The following is a 7,625-nucleotide window of genomic DNA, read 5'->3' on the forward strand; positions in this document are numbered from 1 at the left end:
CCTGAAGAAGGGCAGCAACTTTTCAGTAGTTGCAGGGACTATTGTCTGAAAGATCTTTGCTGTGGTGGTACTGGGAATGGCTGAAAGCAAGGGGAAATTACAGCCATTATTTTTCTAGAGAACCTTCAGCTCAACTGTATGCTAAACAGTGATAGCATCGTCATTTGTAAAATATTCCAGAGTTAAAATAGTCCCCAACAGGATCTCCAGGTGGGACAGAGACTACTCAGGAGGATATCATCAGGAAAAACAAAACTGACATTGTACAGGTTTCAATGGTGAATGTTAGATCCTGAGATAACAGAAATTCAGATGGTTGGTGTATCCAGCTACTAGTGGTTGTGAGTGTGTGTGTGCCTATTATAGTGTCACTGTGCTTGTGTACTTAAATCAATCGCCTACCCTACCAGTGCGAACTGGCTATTAGAGGCCACCTGTAGGAAGTGTGCACACAGCTCAGTCTCCACTGTGCCATGTACTAAGGACTCCTATATGTGCGGAACAGTGCTGACTCACTCTTGCTATGTTCTTTTAGTTTGTACCGCTCACATCAGTTGTTCTGTATGTTTCTGTTGTCTTGTTTCGCATATTACTTAGTTACTACAATAGTTAATGAAGGCAAAAATTTAATTGTGATGGGGGTCTGGAATCTGGTAGTCGCAAAAGGATGAGAATTAAAAATATGTGGGGGACATGGACAGCCAGAAAGGAATAAAAGATGCAGGTGTCCAGTAGAATTTTGCACATTTTACAACTTAATCTTCACCAAAATTTGGTTCCAAGATCATAAAAGATGGTTGTATATGTGAAAGAGACCTGGAGATGCAGGAATATCTCAAATAGATTACATCTGTCCTGTTCTGAAGACTTTCTATCTGAGGAGTCATTTGAAGCAATGACAATGCTTTCAACATACTTTTCTTAGATGCTTTCCTTCAGGAAGTCAAATTATTGCAGATTTTCAGCATGGCATATTCAGTTAATCCAGTATTGCATTGTGACATCATCAATTGCTTCTGGAAGTCAACTGTGCACATCTTCATTATGAATGTGTAACTTCTGATGTGACCTTTCTTTTCACCAGGGCCCATATGTTTTTAATCAGGTTATATTGGCAGCAACAAGAATGCAGCCTCAAAACCTCATGATCCATTTCTGCAGCTAAGCTGTGTGGTTCAAATTGACTGTGAAGGTACTTCTGACACCTGACTTCCTCCAACATCTCTGCTTTCATATGGAAGCCTGAAATTGAAATAGTTTTCTCTTCTAGGCATTTTGCATTTTCTTCATTCTTTGGATTTAAATTAGGAGTTTTCTCCACTTTTTTTAATGATAAGTGCTATTATTCACTCATATAACCCTCCTCTAATCTAAAAAGTAGAACTTAAATACGTATTTATTCATTTCTTCAAGAAAATCACTGGATTTGCAGGGTGTAATTTTGCACATTTGATAAAGCCATATCCTCCACAACACACAATAAGTCTGTCTCCTTTGTCAGCTGATACTTTCAACCCATCACTACCTATTGAAACCTGCCAAATGTGCTTCCTGGGATGATTTTGATTTAACCAAGTCTCATTGAGATAAATAAAAGGGCAATGATGACTATCTTTTTGTGGTATTATGAATTTTTCCCAAAAAAAAAGAAAAAAAAATCTGCTACAATATCGGACTTTTCCATCAGAATGCATCTTCCATCGCTGCATTTTCTGTACCTGAACCCTGAAGATTTTAGAATTCTTCCACTCAGATAGAGGCCCCTGCAAAAACATCTGCTACCTTTACCTTGTAGGATACTTGCCACAGTTATAAAATTCCAGTCCATTTTGATGAACAATGTCCTTCTGGAAATCATCGAAATCAGTGACAGTTCTTTTTCCACAAATTTCTTTCCTTGGAGATCGAAACTTCATTTTGTGACCATAGGTTTCCATGAATGTGCTTCTTTAAATATTCTGTGTATGGTGTGTAATGAAGCACCACATGCATATGCTGTTGCAGTCTGTAGTGCTGATAAGATTTTGTCTCATCTGACATTGTCTTTAATGTCACAAAGAAATTCATATACTTTATGTATGACTCCCTTTGTGTGGCTGTGTTGTCTAGAAACTCAGCCATCGTAAATCACAAACAGAAATAGCAATACTGTCTGATAAAAAACACTGCTCTCTTTGGTAATGTACACTTCCATTTAGTGAAGACATAAGGCTTGGATAGTGGCTAGCAATGAAGTTGCTAAGCCTCACCAGCAGCAGCATGAATGAAGTGCAGTATTACTAGATATACACTGTTGACGATAGGTATTTGTTTTGTAGTCATTGCTTGTTACAATGCTACCTAGATGGCACCTGTAGCAGAAATGACACTGTGGCAACTGTGAGAGCTTGAGTCATGGACCATGCCAGTCTAGGCAAAGGCTTCTCATTGTCTCTTAGAAATGGAAGGAAGAAGAATGGTGGGAGAGCTGACCTAACATCTCAGCTGCCACTTTCGCTCCTCCCTAGCACAGTAGAAAACTCTTCCAATGCCAGTTCAAAACAGCTTCTTTTTGAAAAGTATAAGATTGATTCAAAAAGAAATGGGCTGGACACTGTAAGGTGAAAACCACTGAAGGGTCATAATGCTATTGCCTATAGAAAAAGTTGTGGTCACCATAAGAGTGGTGAGGCTCCAAACTTAGCTGTAGAGGGCTGTGGGTGCACACCCACATTACGACAGAGTGAGCATATGGAAGCGTCATCCATCCACTGCATTCAATAGCACTGAAAACAGTAATGGAGGCTTCAGAAGAAAAGAAAATGAGTGTAGTGCTTTTCCTTACAGTGAAAGGTGTGTGGGGAATGGAAATTCATCAAAGAGTGGCACAAATATTCAGAGAACATGGCATGTCTGTCTGTTGCAATTTAATGCTAACCTCCAACTTTTGGAGTTATGGCTGCCAATACAGCTCACCGGTCTTCAGTAATGATTGCATTCACCTGCTGGACAATAGTATTGGCAATCAGTTGTGGCATTCGAGATTGTGTGCCATCGGCCAGTGCCATCCATCTCTTCTTGAATCACCTGTGCAGCCCCTTGACCCTTGCAATGGACACGCAGTGCTCTTCATGCACTTGAGTCACTCTTTGATGAATTTTCATTCCTCTCACTCCTTCCTCTGTCATAAAATCCAGTACAACCTTTGTTCTTCATATGAAGCATACATTCCACTGTTTTCAGCATGAATGAGTGCAGTGGATGGCAGAAGGGTGCAATTGCTTGCTCTGTCACCATGTGGGAGTGCACCTGTGTCCCTCTAGTGGTGAGTCTGGGGCCTCATTGTTCTTGCAGGGACCACACCTTCTTCTGTAGGCAATGTCATTACATTCCCTTCAGCAATTTTCATATTACAGTCTCCACCTTGTTTCTTTTTAAATGCACCTTATATTTGGGAAGCTTCATTATACAATTTGATCCCATGTAATAGGGCCTCACCTTTTCTACATTAAACCTGTACTCAACAAACCACTGTCAAGTGCACAGCCGAGGGTACTTCCCATTGCACCACATATTAGGGTTGCTTCTCATTCCATTCACATATGGAGCCCACAAAGAATGACTGCCTAAATGCCTTTCTGTGCAGTGGAGTGTGGTCCCTATGAACCTGAATTACATTAATGAGTCATAACATTTGAACCATTAATGGTAACATTTGCAGTTTTGGGAGGTGAGATGACTCAGTTGGGAGATTATACACATACATATGTACAAAGTCCTCACAGCAAAAGTTGAAAATATCCTCCACCAGCGTTGATGCACAAATCTATTAGTTTCATCATATTCCATGACATTCTCTGAAGTTCATCCTTGCCAACATTGCTTATTTTGTGTGTAGTGATCTCACGGAGTTCTGCAGTTGTCTATGGTCCATTCTTGCACATTTGGCTTTTAAGGTATGCCTACAAGAAACAATCTGGGGTGTTAGGTCAGGTGATCAGGGGAGGACACAAATCTTTTGAGATTATTCAGTCACCAAAGAAGCTGGATACAAGTTGTATGGAAGCATTAAATGTGACACATTACTCCATCTTGTTGGAAATGACCTGCTGTAAGTATGACATCATCCAGCTCAAAAAATGTATTGAAGGGTGCCCGTATAAACTGTAGTGTCTACAATCATATAAAAGAAAATGAGGCCAACAACCCTGGAACCTGACACTGCACACCACACTTTAACCTTTTCATCACACAGCTGTGTTTTTACGGATGATAAGGGATTTACACCAGCACAGTATCTGCTGTTTTGTGTATTTACATAACCTGACAGATGGAATCATGCCTCATCTGTAAAGCAAGTTATGGAGAGAATGTCTGCATGTTGAATAAGACGCCCCTGAAACCATCAACATAACACATTCTTTCCTCATCATCTGTTTCTTACATGATCTGTTTCTTTTTGTGGGGTGCACAGTAAATTACCTTTTCGTCTGTCGATTTTGTTCAATTAAGGGCAACACTTTGAGTTCTGTATGTAAGGAAATCTTGTATCCAGACACTTTTTTGACAATGCTGGTTTCTTCATAGCTCTCTGACATGTGTCATATGAAATGCCTTTCTCCAGGCTCAGACAATGCAGTGATTCCTTGGAGAGTTCTCAAAGCATCCTTGAACAACCTCTGCACTCATTGTTGGTCTGTGTTTACCACAATCACTGCTTAGTACATCAGTTGTCTCCAGCTTCCTTACAGTCAATGAAACTGTTGTCCTTGTTGGAACATTGCACATTGAATTCTTTCTGGAATGCCTGTTGTGTTGTAACTTGTAAGTCTGTCTTTCAGTATGTTTCTACAATAAAGAAAACCACTCTCAAAGTGTGTACTCTATGTTTCTACCAGCTAAAGGCTGAGAACAAATCACTTAATTTGCTCCTTTTTCTCATCACGTTCTCACAGACGTCACAAACCACAACTCATGAGGCTATGAACAAACTAACACGAACTGACCAAGTGCGACATTACACCAGACAATGGATGTTATGTGCAGAAACAACAATCAACTTGCCAATTACAGGTGATTCTCCCATAGCTGCCGAGATCATTAAAACAATTTTCCCATTTTTATGACTCACTGAAGTAGTTAAGTGTTATATGGATCAACCTGTACATCACAGGACTCAAGCCCCGTAACAGCGTGTGTTGAGGGTACTGACACCCCCCACTTTCCCTGATCCACTCACAAATGGCACATGGGAAAAATGTTTGTCAGTAAGCCTCTGTATTAGCACTAATTTCTCGAATTTACTCATCATGGTCATTTTGCAAGATGTATGTGGGAGGAGGTAATATTTGTCCAACTCTTCCCGGAAAATTCTCTCTCGAAATTTCAATAGTAAACCTCTCCGTGATGCACAGGGCCTCTCCTGTAGCATCTGTCACTGGAGATTCTTGAGCATCTGTGTAATGCTCTCTCACAGGCTAAACAATCTTGTGACAAAATGTGCTACTCTTTGTTGTATCTGCTCTATCTCTACAACCAGGTAAGGATCCCAGATTGATGAACAGTACTTAAGAGTCAGTTGAACAAGTGCCTTGTAGGCCACCTCCTTCATGGATGAGTTACATTCCCTTAAGATTCTTCCTAAGTATCTGTCTAGCAACTGCTTGTCCTCCTATTGGTTTTATAAATCTTTACTGTCTTCTAACATTGCTACTGTCTTATAGACAACTGGACCATCTGAAAACAGTTTTAAAGAACTCCTGATGCTTTCTACTAAATCGTTTGTGTACATTGTAAATAGTAATAGCCATATCCCACTTCCTTGATGTACAATGGAAATTAGCTTTGCACCTGTTGATTTTGTTCCATTAAGAGCGACACATTGAGCTCTGTCTGTAAGGAAATCTTGTATCCAGTCACAAGTCTGGTCCAATACTCAGTAAGATTGTATTTTTTTCAATGAATGGCAGTGCGGGAGAATGTTGAATGCCTTCCTGAAATCAATGAATATGGCATCAACCTGAATGCTGTTGTCTCTAGCACTATGGATCTCATGGAGGAACAAAGCAAGCTGAGCTCTGCAAGACCTCAGTTTACAGAACCCATATTGATTTGTTTTAGAGGAGATGATTGTTCTCCAAAAAGTCATAATATGTGAGCACAAATCAAGTTCCATAATTCTACAACACATTGACATCAACAATATAGGCCTGTAACTATGTGCATCTGCCTACAAGCCTTCTTGAAAACTTGAATGACCTGCACTTTTTTCCAGTCGCTAACTATCCTTTCTTGCCCCAGCACTCTGTCAGAAACTGCTGCTAGATGGGGAGCAAGTTCTTTTGTGTAATATTTGTAGAATCTTTTAGGTATCTCATCTGGTCCTAGTGGCTTTCCGCTACTAAGTGATTGTAGCTGTTTTTCTGTTCTGCAATAGGTTATCTCAGTATCAGCCTTTTCGACATTTATGTGATGATTGAAAGGAGAGACTGTGTTACAATCTTCCACGGTGAAACAATTTTCGAAGACCAAATTTAGTATTTTAGTTTTCTCTCTGTTATCTTTCATTTTAATGCCAATATGGACACTGAGTAAATGAGTAGAGGATTTAAAAACCACTTACTGATTTTATGTAAGACCAAAACCTCCTAGAGTTTTTACTCAAATAGGTTGACAAATTATTACTTTCTCTCATTGCTCTCCTTGTGGTCATTTTTGCTTCATTCAGCTTTTATTTGCCAGCAGTGTTTTGACTTCTCTTGAATCTGTAATGAAGTTCTCTTTGTATACATAGCAGTTTTCTAACATGGCTGCTAAGCTGTGGTGGGTCTCTCCCATCCCTTAAGATATTGCTTGGAGCATAGAGCATACTTGTTGAAGGTATATTGAACAATGCTTTTGAATTTTTCCCATTTGTGCTCCACATCTTTGTCCACAGCACTGAATATATGATGCTCACTACCCAGAGACTCTGCAGTTTGTATAAACCCATGGTCATAGTTGCTATCACAACCTTATGATCACTGATACCTTCCTTTATGTTAATTAATTTGGTAAATTAAGGTCTGTTTGTTGCTAGGAGATCTAAGACATTACCTTCACAAGTTGGTTCTCAAATTATCTGCTCAAAGTAATTTTTGGATAAGACATTCAGGATAATGTTTCATGAATCCCTGTCTCTGGCAGCAGTTTTGAAAGCATGACTCTCCCAGTCTATACCTGCCAAACTGAAGTCTCACCCTATTATAACGGCTTGATCAGGAAAGTTATTAACAATATTCTACAAGTTATCTCTTAAATGCTCTACCACTACACCTCCTGACCCAGGCAGTCTATAAAAGACGCCAATTACATTTTTGACTGACTTTTCATGCTTAACTTCACCAGATTAATTCACATCTTGGATCCATGATAATTTCGCTAGATATTACGGAACAGTTTACTGTAATAAATATGCCACCATCATTGATGATTAACCTATCTTTATGATAAATATTCCAGTCTGAACTTAGGTTTTGTTGGTGTTAAACGAAAGGAGAAATACCATCGGTGCTCACTCCCCTGTTGTAAAGATTATAACTCTAAATGTGCAGTGCCTCACGAACAAATATTGTGAACTCGAAATAGCAGTAAGTAACATCCAACCT

This window comes from Schistocerca piceifrons, chromosome 4, assembly GCF_021461385.2.
Source record: "Schistocerca piceifrons isolate TAMUIC-IGC-003096 chromosome 4, iqSchPice1.1, whole genome shotgun sequence".
NCBI classification, from domain to species: Eukaryota; Metazoa; Arthropoda; class Insecta; order Orthoptera; family Acrididae; genus Schistocerca; species Schistocerca piceifrons.